Below are 15,429 nucleotides of genomic sequence, written 5' to 3'. Positions count from 1 at the left end.
TGGAAAGATGGCTTAGTGGTTAAGCACTTGCCTGTGAAGCCTGAGGACCCCGGTTCAAGGCTTGATTCCCCAGGACCCACGTTAGCCAGATGCACATGAGGCGCATGCGTCTGGAGTTCGTTTGCAGTGGCTGGAGGCCCTGGCGCCGCACTCATACTCTCTCTCTTTCTCTCTCTGCCTCATTCTCTCTCTGTCACTCTCAAATAAATAAAAATAAACAACAAAAACAATTAAAAAGGGCTGGAGAGATGGCTTAGCGGTTAAGCGCTTGCCTATGAAGCCTAAGGACCCTGGTTCAAGGCTCGATTCTCCAGAACCCATGTAAGCTTATTTGCAGTGGCTGGAGGCCCTGGCTCAGCCATTCTTTATCTATCTGCTTCTCTCTGTGTCTGTCACTCTCAAATAAATAAAATAAGCAAAACAAAAGATTTGTTTAAAAAAAAATAAAGAACTACAAGACGTGTGTGGAATCATCTTGCTCAGGGTGGCCCATTGGTCCTGGCTAACCTGCTTCTTTGGTTTTATTTTGTTTTGGAGAGGTAGGGTCTTGCTCTAGGCCAGGTTGACCTGGAATTCACTATTCAAGGTGGTCTTGAACTCACAGCGGTCCTCCTACCTCTTCCTCCCGAGTGCTGGGATTAAAGGCATGCGCCACCATGGCTTTTTGCCCTACTTCTCTAAAGCACTAATCAGTGTGGGAAAAGCCCATAGAAAGTGATTACTAGTGCCTTTGAAGGAGGTTCTCTCTACATACTCTTGGGTAATAGCAAATTTCACAACTTCCAACCAATATAGAACAGAAAATGTTAAAAATTAAAAAAAAAAAGGAAATTGAAAAACTGTATTTAAAGTTCAGGGTAGTGTACCCAAAGGTAATTTCTATCTCACATGTACAATAAATCTGTGGCTATTCTTTGATTATGCAAGGCCACTCTTTTTATTTATAAAATTTCTTAATATTTTATTTATTATTTGTTTGAGAAAGATAGAGAGAGGGAATGGGCCTCCAGCCACTTCCAACAAACTACAGACAGAAGCACCACCTTGTGCATCTGGCTTTACATGGGAACTGGGGAATCAAACCCAGGTCCTTAGGCTTTTCAGGAAAATGCCTTAACTGCTGAGTCATCTCTCCAGCCACAAAAAATTCAATTCTTAATTGAAAGGAAAGGGTTCATGCTATGCAGAGCACAGCCAAGTCCGCCATCTTCTGATTGACAAGAGACAGGAATTCAGATCTGCAAAGGATGGATCATTCGGAGCTCAGATGAAAGTAACTGCTTTAAAAGTCAGAGGAGGGCAGGGGAAATGGCTCATCAGTTAAGGTGCTTGCCTGCAAAGCCAAAGGACCCAGGTTCGAGTGATTCCCCAGGATCCAAGTAAGCCAGATGCACAAGGTGGCACATGGGTCTGGAGTTTGTTTATAGTGGCTACAGGACTTGGTGTGGCCATTCTCTCTTTCTCCCTTCCCCTTTCTCTTTATCTCTTTTTTTCTAAATTTTTTGTTTATATTTATTTATTAATTTGAGAGCAACAGAGAGAGGGGTGGGGGTGGAATGTGCCAGGGCCTCCAGCCACTGCAAACAAACTCCAGACTTGTGCGCCCCCTTGTGCATCGGGCTAATGTGGGTCCTGGGGAATCTAGGCCTCGAACCGGGATCCTCTGGCTTCACAGGCAAGCACTTAACCACTAAGCCATCTTAAATAAATAAATACTAACTACTTAAAAAGAGAGGAATGAAATGTCTACAGAATGGGCGGGAGGGCTGTGGGCAGAGGTGCATGAAGGACACTGCTCACTGGTGAGCTGCTCCCTCGGGTGTGGCTTCTGTTCCCTGGGAATGAGGGCATGCCTGAGCCAAGCCCAGGCTCCGGTTCGGATATCCATCATCTGGGATCTTCTAGCATGACAGGAACTCCTTCTCTACTTGGTACCGGCCGAGCAGTGAGTGCTGAGCACTGGAACTCCCCCCGGGCTGCTACGGGGAAAATACAACTATGTCCCGACTCATCATCACCTCTGCTTCACGTATTCCTTTATTACAGTTTTATTTTATTTATTTGGGGAGATAGAGAGAGGGGGAGATTCAGAAGGAGAGAGAGAGAATGGGCACGCCAGGACCTTCAGCCACTGCAAATGAACTCCAGATGCATGCAGCACCGCGTGCATCTGGCTTATGTGGTTCCTGGGGAATCAAACCTGGGTCCTTTGGCCTCATAGGCAGATGCCTTAACTGCTATGAATTCTCTCCAGCCCTATGTAGTCCTTTAAAACCATGCTCAGAGTCATCTACTTGGAGAAACTATGCCATACAAAGACAAATTAGCTGGAAATTGCAATAGCTTATTCCCTTTTCTAGCATCACAATAGCATCTATTTTTCAAACTTCAATGCATACTAGAATTAGCCAGGCAACTTTGAGAATCTAACCTCCAAGCAACACATCATAATGAGCACAGATGTTCTCTAGCTCCTGACAGATGCATAAACCCATTGGAAGTTGAAAATGTACTAAGTCAAAAATTTATTTAGTCAATCAAACCTGCCAGATATCTTTTTTTTTTTTCTTTTTAGTAACACAGTACACTGCATAACACGGACTATTTTCCTTTACTTGTGGAACTAAAAGTTCTGGCCCAACGTGTATCATCTACAAAAGAATGTTGACCTGCCCTAGAAGTGCAGTGAAAGCAGAAAAATAAAAAATAAAAAAAAAATCCTACCTCACATCATTATATAAGTTGGTAACACTCTGTAAATGAAGCCTCTGGCAATTTGGTGTGTATTGGTTTTGTTTTTGTTGTTTTTTTTTTTTTTGCCTAAAGCACTGCAGATGAACCCAGTGCATAGCCAGTGTTGAACCAGGGTTGCAAGATGGGGCTTTTACAAGTTAACTTATACCAGGAGAATCCAGAAACTTTGTCATGCCAACTCAGATGCAGTTGCTCCGATTTCAAGCCCAGGATTCTGCATTTCTTTTTTTTAAGTACTTTTTTTTTTCAATTAATTAATTAAATTATTTATTTATTTGAGAGAGAGACAATGGGTATGCCAGGTCACTGCAAATGAACTCCAGATGCATGCGTCACCTTGTGCATCTGGCTTACGTGGGACCTGGGGTCTCCAGCCCCGGATTCTGCGCTCCTAACGAGCTGTCGTGGGACGGTGGTGTTGAATGCTGGCTGCGCTTGGTGCGGCACAGCGGAGCAGCAACTGTTCTTCAGCTTGAGTGGGAACAATTCTCCAGAGACTGTGTTAAGTTCTTGCTTGTGCAGGTGCGGGAAGAGCTCGAGTTTCTCCGAGCTTCTTAGGCAGTGTTGAGGGTGCTGTTCTGGAAACCAGAGCACCGCTGGTGCGAGCCGACTACACGGGGCCTGGACAGAGCTGAGAAGTCAATTGCTATGTCTGCAACAGGTGGCTGCCCTGGGCTGTTTCTGATGAATTGAGAGAAAGCTGGGTCCAGCAAACTGAGAAGAGAAAGAAGTACAATTATTTACACCAGATCCAGTTTACCTCCGTTTTCCTTTTCTGGCCATAAATTACTGGTTGGTTTGCTGAAGGGACCGTGGGACTGGAAGACAAGCAAAGAAAAGAAGAAAAGAACATTAGACTTGTATGTCCCACTAAATGGGATGGCTTATCTCTTTATTTTACTCTTTCAGACATAGGACAATGCATCCCAAATGATAGAAGCATGCCAGACATAGACAATGCAAGGCTCACGTGGTTCCCAAGGACAGATCTTTCAAGTGACCTCCAGCTTGCTGATAATTCTCTGGACAAAAAAAAAAAAAAAAAAATCACTGTGTCAGATAGTGGGACCTCATTGTAATCCATGCCATATCACCAGCTTTAAAAAAAAATGTTTTATTTACTCATTTATTTGAAAGGAAGAGATAGATGATAGATAGATAGATAGATAAATGATAGATAGAGAATGTGGGAGTGACAGGGCCTCTAGCCACTGCAAATGAACTCCAGACACATGTGTTACCTTTGGGGTACTGGGGAATTGAACCCAGTTCCTTAAAGCTTTACTGAAAAATGTACTAAGCACTCAGCCACCTCTCCAGGCCCTACCACAGCCTTTAAAAAGAGTCTGTCATGAACAGAAAAGTAAAACTTGGCATGAGGCAATAATAGTATTCAAATGATAGGCCTCTTTGTAAATTAATGTCAAAGTTTTACTCAAAATCATGATTTGAGGACTAGAGGGATTGATTCATGGTTAAGGCGCCTGTCCACAAAGCTAAAGGACCCAGGTTCAATTCCTTAGGACCCATGTAAGCCACACAAGGTGGCACATGTGCCTGGAGTTCCTTTGCAGGGGCTGGAAGCCCTGGAGTGCTCATTCTCTCTCCTCTCTCCCTAGCTCTTTCTCTCTCTTCTACTGTCTTTCTCTCAAATAAATAAAGCTGGGCGTGGTTGCGCACGCCTTTAATCTTAGCACTTGGGAGGCAAAGGTAGGAGGATTGCCATGAGTTCGAGGCCAACCTGAGATAACAGGGAATTCCAGGTCAGCCTGAGCTAGAGTGAGACCCTACCTTGAAAAACCAAAAATAAATAAATAAATAGAAATGTTTTTTAAAAATCATGACTTGAGGTTGTTAAATTTGTGTCAACTTGATCTGTTTAGAATCCACAGGCATTCCTCACAAGTGGGTTTCTGAGGTTGCTTCCAGGAAGGATTAACTAAAGGAGGAATCCTGCCCCCAGGGTGAGCCCTGCCCCCAGAGTGGGCGGCCCCTCTTGGAGAGGGGCTTTATCAAAAGCTCAGGGAAGAAAGGTTTTCTCCTCCCCTCCCACCTGGCCGCGGGGCTGCTTGCTGCTGTCCAGGGGGGACTGAAGAGCAGCGTCTCTCCAGGAAGCCCTGGGCCTTCAGTGCCAGGTTGGGACTGCTGAGGCATCCAGCCTCCTGGACCGAGCAGCTACCAGGTTACTGACTCTCAGGTCTGTAATCTGCTGTTGTGGGACTGTCGTGAACTAATCCAATACATTCCCTTTTCATACAATTCGTTCTACCAGTTCAGTTCCTCTAGAGAACCCAGACGAATACAGAGGTCATCCTATGTGACTTTACGTCTTCTTATTTTTCCCTTTTCTCAGGGCCCCGGTCCCCCATGATGGAGGTCCAGTCACTCACCACGTGTCCTACGCGGAATGAACCAGAGCGCACTTCCATGATCTGAGGCTCCCTGTCCTGTGTCTATAAGTAACTGAGATCAGGAGGCACCTGGACCAAAGCAAGACGCAATCACCTCCAGGCCAAAAAAAAAAAAACCTACAATAATATCATGTGGGAACAAAGGTTGACTAATGGTTTATGATTTTCTTCTTGGCTTTTGATTCAAAATAATCGCAATGTCTGCCTGTAATTTGCTCCAAGGATCTCTAGCATTTCCTCTGACATAGCCGATGATCTGAAAAGTAACAGAACTGCAATTGACTCCTGGCCCTTAGCAATACCCAAACATACATGCTGGATAGCTTTTTCTTGTGTGCTCCCAACGCTTGTGGTGACCACTGTTCTGGTCCTCTGGACACCAGCATGGTGCTGACACCAAGTATAAGAAGTTAGTGTCAAGCATAGAGGCTCAGGGTCTACTTCCCACAATGCTGTGCCATGTAGAGTGATTTATGTCTTTGGTTTAGGAGGGAAGGCAAAGGGATCTATCCCACACTGAAGACTGATTAAACCACTGACTGATTACTGGTGATTAGCTCATCTGCCAGCCTCTCTCCCTCACCCATGGGCTGGGGATGGGCTGAAAATCCTAACTCAGTAATCATCACTAAGTCTTGTCTTGCAACTAGAGGTCTACCAAGTTATCTCATTACAACAAAAGACAATCCGATCACTCGTCACTTAGATGTCCAGGATTTTAGAACTGCTGTGTCAGAAACTAGGAACAAGGGTCTGGCAAGCTCGATTCAGAGGTGGATGTGGAATAGGAATGTGACTGCACAATGCGGTCATTGTCCTCGGATGGCAAAGCCCTGACCCGTGATAAAGCCCTGGGTCACTGAGGTTCCGTGTTCCTGCACCAAGCCGGCTGTAAGGTGGTGTGATGACCATCGTTTCCCAAGGGCACAGACAAAGAGCGCTCACGTCTAACCCGAGGGATGGTGGGGAAAGGGCGGGATGACCTCAGGAATGAAGTTAAGCAGACAGATTTTAAACTCGCCAGTCCAACTCTGTGTCCTGATTTGGGCCATGTGCATGTGCAGTGGGAAGATGTGTGGTGTGTGCTGGTGGCAGGGAGGGCATGTGACCAACATTCATGAGTGGCAGGTACTGAGCTCACCTTTCGAGTCACATTGATATTTTTATTTATTTAAGAAAGAGAGAGAGAGAGAGAGAAAGAGGCAGGTCGAGAGAGAGAAAGACAGAGAATGGGCATGACAGGGCCTCCAGACACTGCAGTTAACTCCAGATGCACGTGCCCCCTTGTGCACAGCTGGCTTTAGAAGGATACTGGAGAATCAAACCTAGGTTCTATGTCTTTGCCAGCAAGTGCCATTTCTCCAGCCATCTGGTCACTGTTAGGCCCGGTTCTCAGCACCCCCGGTGACCACCAAGAAGAACCAAATACGCACGCAAGGGCAAGGAGCTTTATTTCGGGCTAAGCTTGGACCCCTGACTTCACCAACGCAGTGGATCCATACAAGAGCCCCGAGCAGTGGGAGGGCAGGGTTTGCATAGGGATTTGAACATAGAAGAAGGGATGGGTACGTGATTGGTTGATTTAAACAGTAACTGCACTTGTATTCTTCTGGTTGGCTTAGGATTTTGCAGGCAAAGTTGGTGGGCTGGGTCTAAGGGAATTGAATTTATCTATGACTATAGGAATGTATGGCATAATCAGTTTCCGGTAACTGTTAAACCCACCCTTACCAGAAAATAAAAACTTAGCCCTTGCCAGGAAACAGAAACTTAGGCCTAACTGAGGACTCGGAAGCCTGTTATGGTGTCCATCTGGTTCCTGAGTCCTTCAGTCACATTGAAGATCAGCAAGTTTCCTTTAGAAAAAGCCCAGCCTATGGTTCAGCACCATCACAAGACAGACAGAAGGGATAGTGTTAGAGAGGTAGTGTAATGACAAGTGACACAAAAAGCCTTTCAGTTGTCACACCTTGATGGAGTGTGATGGAGGCAGGAAGGCCTAGGCAGTCTATGAGAATCTGCAAAGGTTCTGAGAAGAACCATGGGATGGAAACAGCTCCAGGAAGGACTGGTCAGTGCCCTTGAAGGCATCTCTGAGATACTAAAGAACTCTCCTAAAGCTGGGAGATCAATTAAATGACCAGGCTAGCCATTCCTGCTGTGGCAATCCAAGTGCCACACCGTGAGTTAGGCAGAGACACTATTATTAGGTGTAGAGGAAAAAAAATAATCATAGGCATGTTTTGATCTAGGAGAAAAGACATGGTTGGGTGTTTGGATAAAGGGTTTATCCTTAAAAAAAAAAAAAAAAAGATTTTATTTTTATTTGTTTACTTATTAGAGAGAGAGAGAGAGAATGGGTGCCCTAGGGCCTCCAACCACTGCAAACGAACTCCAGACCATGTGTCACCATATGCATCTGGCTTACATGGGACCAGGAGAATCGAACTGGCTCCTTAGGCTTTGCAGGCATCTCTCCAGCCTCAAGGGCTTATCCTTTTTAAAGCGAAACCAAGCCAGGCATGGTGACACACAACTTTAATCCCAGTACTCAGGAAGCAAAGGTAGGAGGACAGCTGAGAGCTCATGTCCAGCCTGAGACTACGTAGTGAATTCCAGGTCAGCCTGGGCTGGAGCGAGACCCTACCTCAAAAAATACAAAAACAAAACAAACAAACAAAAAACAAAATTGAAACCAGGGCTGGAGAGATGGCTTAGCCATTAAGGCACTTGCCTGTGTAGTAAAAGGACCCCAGTTCAATTCCCCAGAACCCATGTAAGCCAGATGCACAAGGTGGCACATGCGTCTGGAGTTCATTTGCAGTGGCTGGAAGCCCTGGTGCACCCATTCTCTCTCTCCCCCCCTCAAATAAATAAAAATAAAAAATAATTCAAAAAAGTTGAAACCAAGAGCTATGTTAATGAATGGTAATCCCAAAAGTCTAATGGGCCAGTGGTGCGGGAAGAAAAGGTGTCCCCGCCACAGGGACCTTCCCCTCAGCACTGTGCTGTGGGAACCTGACATGCAAACGCAGGGTGACAGTTTGTGCTGTGCAAAGACGTCTTGAGAGAGATTTCTGCCGATGCCCAAAGTTTATTGCCAATTCACCACTCACACATCAGATGCCAGGACTTGCGATCAACACCATGTGGCAAGAGAACTTGGTGGGAAAGACAAAGAAAACAACAAACTTCTGAATTTTATTAGCATCTAGTCAGTTAATTATTTATAAAGTGAGATGGAGAAATTCTGCACCAGGGTTCATGGACGAGGGGAAAGCACTGTGGAAAAATATGGTTTCTACACCTCCCTGGGGGCCATGCACATGATGAACTAGTTAGTTCCTCCTCGTAGAACGATCTCTCCCTCAGAGCACACAACATCATCCTCCACCTCTACAGTCGATGCCAGTAGCAAGTCTCCTGTTGTGACAACCTAGGGGTCTCCAGACATTTCCAAGTATCCTCTGCAGAAGAAAGGGGCAAAATGTTCTTACTACATTACTTGATTTTATTCTATTTTATTTTATTTTAATTTATGAAGTAGGGTTTTGGTCTAGCCCACATTAACCTAGAATTCACTATGTAGTCTCAAGCTATCTTTTCCTATACTTTTATTTATTTTCAAGGAGAGATAGAGAGAGAGAAAGAGAGAGAGTTCCAGGGCCTCTAGACACTGCAAACAAACTCCAGACGCATGTGTGGGACACTTTGTGCATGTGGCTTTTCCTGGGTACTGGGGAATCAAACTTGGGTTGTTAGGCTTTGCAGGCAAGCACCTTACCTTACCTGCTGAGGCAGCTCTTTAGCATCCAAAAACATGCTCTTAACAGAGAACCCCTGGTTTAAAGAGATAGAAAGGAAAAAGTTGCTCAAGTAACCCTGAACCTCAGACCTTAGAGAGGTATATTCATATGAGGCAGAGAGAATGGTGTGTGTGTGTGTGTGTGTGTGTGTGTGTGTGTGTGCGCACACTCTGGGAAAAGCACTAAGGTGTGATTTATAGAAGATGGCAAAGGGTCTTATATTCCTTTAGACAAATCTCCCTTCCCCTTGGGTGAAAGTGCCCTTTCAGTAGGCAGGGTTACCGAGCTGTTTAGAGTATTACCTTCCCGGAAAGGCAGCCATGACTCTGGCAAACTCATGCCCCTCTGCACTGGCTATAGAAGCTAAGATTGATAGTTGGTGTGGCCTGGCTTCCTACAATTATGTAACCTGTGTTTGGAAGTTCAGAAGAGTTGTGGGGTGTTTACGGTAAATTAGGGCAGACACTGGCATTTAAAGCTGCACACACAATTGCTGGAGGAGGGCCTGTGCTCTACAAAGATCATTCTTACGGTCTAATTGAATGGCCAAGGCCACCTTTTCCTGGCGCAGAATGAGGAAAGTAGTGGTCAGCCCACACAGGCCCCTCTGGGAAAGGGAAGTTAATCTCCCTGAGTGGGGTAAGTTCTGGGGGACAAGGACAGGAAGGGCTTAAAAATCAAACAGCTATGGAAACCCCTTGTTTGTGTGTCAAAGTCTGATACAGCTCAGTGATTGTGGTGGCTTGGATTAGTACAGTCTTGCTCGATGCTCGGAGCCAGCTCAAGCTAGCTCCTCGCTCCATGCCAAGGATGTGTAAAGAGGTCAATCAGCTTCCTCCACCGCCAGGACGGTTCCCCTGGGAACTTTAAGCCTTAAGTAGATCCCTCCCTCCCATAAGCTGCTTCGCGGTGGGTGTTTGCCCCGGCAATAAGAAGGTTGCTGCTATAGTGACACACACCACGATGTAACAAGTAGCTAGCGCTGGTTCTCTTGTCTTCTGCCTCCAACACATCCCCAACTAGAAACTCCCCTAGATTCTTCACATCGACCGGTAGGAACGGCTATTACATACTTGTCTTTTACACCCTACGGATCTTAAGGAGCAAAGCCACAACCTATTCGATCACATCAATCGTAGACAATGTAGGGTTGGGACGCTTTCCCTAGAGCTGGACAAAGCCATATGTTCACCCGGTCACATGATTCTGTATTGCTCAGCATTCTAGTGACACAAGATGGGACCACGCGCAGAGAAAGCTGGGGACATTCATCCCCTCCCCCTCTGGTCATCCTGATCCAAGGAAACTTGCCTGCCTACCTTTGTAAAGAAAATCATCTTCGGGGCTGGAGAGACGGCTTAGCGGTTAAGTGCTTGCCTGTGAAGCCTAAGGACCCCGGTTCAAGGCTGGATTCCCCAGGACCCACATTAGCCAGATGCACAAGGGGGCGCACGTGTCTGGAGTTTGTTTGCAGTGGCTGGAGGCCCTGGAGTGCCCATTCTCTCTCTTTCTCTCTCTCTCTCTCTCTATCTGCCTCTTTCACTCTGTCTGTCGCTCTCAAATAAATAGATCGATTTTTTAAAAAATTAACTAAAAAAGAAAATCATCTTCAAAAATAAATAAACTAGAGCTCATCATAAGAACAAATGCATTTCACCTTCTGCAAAACCTGTACAACCTATTCCTTGGGTTTATATTGCCAGAATCCTCACATTGTAGTCAGCTTTGTGTTACTGGGGTGAGCTTCCAAATCAATCATAGTTTATGGGAGGAAGAGATTTATCTAAACCTTACAAATCTAGGGGCAGTTCCATTGATGGTAGAGGAAGCGGACCCCTTTCACAGATCCAAGCAGAGAGTCAACCACACAGCCAACACGACAAGCAAGAAAAGAAAAAAGAAAAAAAAAAAAAAAGCCTTTCCAAGCACTCCGCACACCTTTAGGCTGGAAATAAGATCTGCCCCCCAAAACACCTTTGGGCTGGACCCCTGCATCTGCCCCCAGGAATACTTCTTCCAGATAGGCAGCTGGAAATCCAAGTTACAAGATTTAGTAAGCCTCCTGAGTCTATTGGGGGACATACATTTAAACTACCACACGCTGCTTAGCTAATCTTCTCCTAAGCTGAAAAAAGGAGGACCTCTTTAGATGACATGAGAGTAGCTCCTGCAGGGGAAACGACAGTGGATTCATACTCATCTTCACTTACTCCTTCATTCACTCATTCTTTGACCATGTTGATTGCTTCATTCCCCTCCCGGATTTGAGGCATAATGGAGAATGACACCTGGAACGTTCCTGACAGACAACCGTGCAGCGTAAGTTCACACTGCCTTGCCTTTCGGGGGCTACTGCTCTGGTGGGGTGCAGCACTGTCGAAGCAAGCGTTAGCGAGTTAATTGGCTTTGTCAATTTTTTTTTTTCTCCTGCCACTTCTAGGAGCAGAATCCCGAGGAAAGGAACAAGTGGGCCAGTTTGCAGAGTTGTAAGGAGGCCAGGGAAAGCTACCCAGAAGCCACAATGATCTCAAAGCCTTGAGCAGTACAGGAGCCACAACCAAACATCTAGGCAGAGAGAATGACTAGAGGAAGTTAGGAAGACGCGGGCCCAGTGCCCTCTAGCCAGGGGCCTTGTCACCTTTGGCATTGTCTGCCCTCACGTTGGTGTCTCAAACAGGGGACATGAGAGTCGGGCGTGGTGGCGCACACCTTTAATTCCAGCACTCGGGAGGCAGAGGTAGGAGGATTGCTGGAAGTTCGAGGCCACCCTGAGACTACATAGTAAGTTAGTAAATTCCAGGTTAGCCTGAACTAGAGTGAAACTCTACCTCAAAAAACAAAACAACCAGGGGACATGAGCAACAAGTTTAGGATTAGGTAGAGATTTTCGACAGGTGACCAAGAAATGGCCTGAAAGTGTGGCAAATGCCCAAATGTTGATTCCCAGCAGCATGTGGGACAGTCTACTTGTGCTGGGAAATCTGGCTTCCAGCCTTGCCCCTCCAACACATAAAAGCCTTAGGCTTCAAATTCCCTCTTGTCTAAAGAATATATATAAGAGCTGGGCATGGTGGTGCACGCCTTTAATTCCACCACTCGGGAGGCAGAGGAAGGAGGATCACTGTGAGTTCGAGGCCACCCTGAGACTACAGAGTGAATTCCAGGTTAGCCTGGGCTAGAGCAAGACCCTACCTCAAAAAACTAAGTGTGTTTATATAATACGCACACACACACACACACACACACACACACACCATATATATATATATATATATATATTTAGTGTGTTTGGACTTTGACCTTAGCCACAATTCTGGGATCATATGAAAATGTCCTTTCCTGGATGGCTATAATTTTAATGGTGACAATTTTTAAATTTTTCAAAATGTAAAAGCTAAAGGAAATGCTGATGGTGAACTAGGAGGTGGAAGGGTGGAGGGTTAGAAGATCCCATGAAAGCAAGCATCCCCATCTTTGTAAAAATGGCCTCCATGGGCTGGAGAGGTGGCTTAGTGATTAAGGCATTTGCCTGCAAAGCCAAAGGATGCACGTAAGCCAGCTGTGCAAGGTGGCACATGCGTCTGGAATTAGTTTGCAGTGGCTGGAGGCACTGGTGTGCCCATTCTCTCTCTCTCTTCTCTCTCTCTTTGCTTGCAAATAAATAAATTTAAAAAAATGGCCTCCATGCTCCAAACTTAGTCTACTATTGGTCATGGGACCTGAACTGATACACCAGGAATCCAGCAAGACTGTGGAAGGCACAGAGAGCAGGCGCAGACATGAACAATCTAATGACAGCCAAAGTCAGCCCTCAGGGACTCCAGCTGCAGGGGAAACACATGTTTGATTTCCTCGGACAAGGAGTCTGTGCACCTGAATTATTCATCCTAGTTACTAAGCATACTATGAGTACAATGAAGTAAACGACCATTCAAGTATTTTAATGAGAACGAGTTGAATTTTCTTAAATTTGAGACACTGTTGCTTTTCATTGTTTTCATTATTTGCCTCCCAATTAGAGACATCTTGAACCATGTCAAATCGTTGTTTTCTGACAGAAGATTTCTTTCTCACAAAAAAATAGAAAAAAAAAAAAAGCCTTTGCCACGGAAATCAGCGAGTAATCTGTAAGTGCTCTCAAATGAGAAAAAGGATAGAAATGGAAAAGTAATTGCACGTCTTGCACCTGGCTGCTGAAATTCACCAGCAGCTCGAGGCGCCCCGCAAACCTCTCGTAGGATGATAGAAACTGGTATGCGATCGCTGTGCCTCTTCCTGTGTTCTGTGATCCCAAACCTAAGCGGGGCAGGCGCAAAGACGATTTGGGTCCCAAAGACTGTCCAGATGTGGAGATCCCTCACTGCATGCTATTCTTCCTGAATTCTCATCACTCCTCCAAAGCACCTGCTTTTGTTTCGAACCGGACCGAAAGTAGCAAATTAAGTAACGCAGGAAGGAGAGAGACAATTCTGGAAAGTGATTGTAAAGTAACGTCTCTAGAAGAAGTCTTTCATCAGCACCTCTTTCGGCGTGGTGATTTATTTAGAAGAAACACATCGTTTCCTTAGGGAGAAGTGGGAAATAGGCACGGAGAGGCTGAGCTTCCAAATAACAGAAAGGCTCCTTCTCCACATCGAGCTCTGCTGAGTTTCCCCAACGTGACCTGTGTGCACACCACCCGTGACTCGATGGGTCTTCTTGCTCAGGGACCTGATGGTGTTTCCACAGTCCTTCAACTCATTCCACAGACGTCCTGCCGAAAACACATGATGGTGCTCGCACAAGCCTGGGAAATAATTTCTCTGCTTCCTGTCCCATATTTTATTTATTTATTTATTTTGCTCTTTCTGACCCACAGTTTCCAGAAGAGCCCATAGCACTCACTGTGGCCACTTACTGAACATGTGCAACGCAGTGCTGTGTGTCAATACAGCTCTTATTTTTAAGTAACCTGGAGGGGGGAGGACTGATATTTCTGACCTCTTTTAAAGTGGGAAGTAGGGTTCAGAGAGTAGCCAAAGGCTATGGTGCAAAGTCGTGGGGTTCCTAGCCAACATAACAATTATTCCAGTGCACCAATAAATATGTCTGATGAATGTAAACTCCACAAACCAGAGGGAAAGGTTTAGAGAGACGTAATTCAATTAAGAGAAGGAGAGAGAAGGAATTGCAGAGCGCTCTTGCTATGTGGAGGGCAAGAGGGGGCTATAGAGCTAGTGTGAGAATAGAGGTCCCCCTCTTTCCACTCCAATCCTTTAGACTGGAACAACCTGACAGAGACCTGGTGGTTCATGTATCAGCAACATGAATGGCTAAAGAGAGACTGTGCCCACCTGGTAAGCTGCACAGCAGAATGTTTATCTGTTAATATGCCAGAGAAGTTATCATTTCGGGAAGGAGAGGGGCGCTGAGATGGGCGTGTAAAACTCACTGTGAAGGGAAAAGAAAGCAAAAGGCTTTCAGAGGGCTGGAGACATGGCTTAGTGGCTAAACACTTGCCTGTGAAGCCTAAGCACCCCAGTTCAAGGCTCGATTCCCCAGGACCCACGTTAGCCAGATGCACAAGGGGATGCATGCGTCTGGAGTTCCTTTGCAGTGACTGGAGGCCCTGGCGTGCCCATTCTCTCTATTTCTCTCTATCTGCCTCTTTCTCTCTCTGTCGCTCTCAAATGAATAAACAAAAATTTTTAAAAAGTTTTATGAAAAGGCTTTCTGAGCAAATTTCTCCAGTGCCACTACATCAGGAGCTGGCCTTCTCCCATTATTTTTTCACGCTAGGGTCTTGCTGTAGCGCAGACTGGCCTGGAATTCCCTGACTGGTTGTCAGCTCTTCCTCACATGAGCTTTATTAGCTTGTGTAAAAGTCAAAAGAGAAATTGAGTAGCTGTTGGGGTATTTCATTTTTTACAGCCCCATTAAACATGACATGGGCCATCCTTCCATAAAGAAAAAGGTTTCTGGGCATGGAAGGATGGTTCAGTGGTTAAGAGTGCTGTCCATACAAGCAGAGGGGTCCGATTGGACCTGAGTTCCACCCCCAGCATACACAGAAACAGCTGGGCAAGGCCACAAACACTCCTGTTACCCAATTCCTGCAGAGACCAGAGAACACTGGCCAGAGGAGGTTGGTGGTTCCATGAAACACGCTGTCTCAGGAAAGCAGGCAGATAAATGACATAAAACACTCAACTTGTTCGCTTCTGTCTTCTGAGTATGTGCACACACACACACACATTACACACACACAAGTAAAATAACTGCTCTTAAAAAAATAACTGGCTGGAGGGATGGCTTAGTGGTTAAGGCATTTGCCTACAAAGCTAAAGGACCCAGGTTTAATTCTCCAGGACCTACATTAACCAGATGCACAAGGAGACACATGTGTCTGGAATTTGTTTGCAGTGGCTGGAGGTCCTGGCGCGCCCATTCTCTCTCTCTCCCTCTTTCTCTGTCAAATA

Source organism: Jaculus jaculus, chromosome 20, assembly GCF_020740685.1.
Source record: "Jaculus jaculus isolate mJacJac1 chromosome 20, mJacJac1.mat.Y.cur, whole genome shotgun sequence".
NCBI classification, from domain to species: Eukaryota; Metazoa; Chordata; class Mammalia; order Rodentia; family Dipodidae; genus Jaculus; species Jaculus jaculus.
This window is presented reverse-complemented; position numbering follows the sequence as displayed.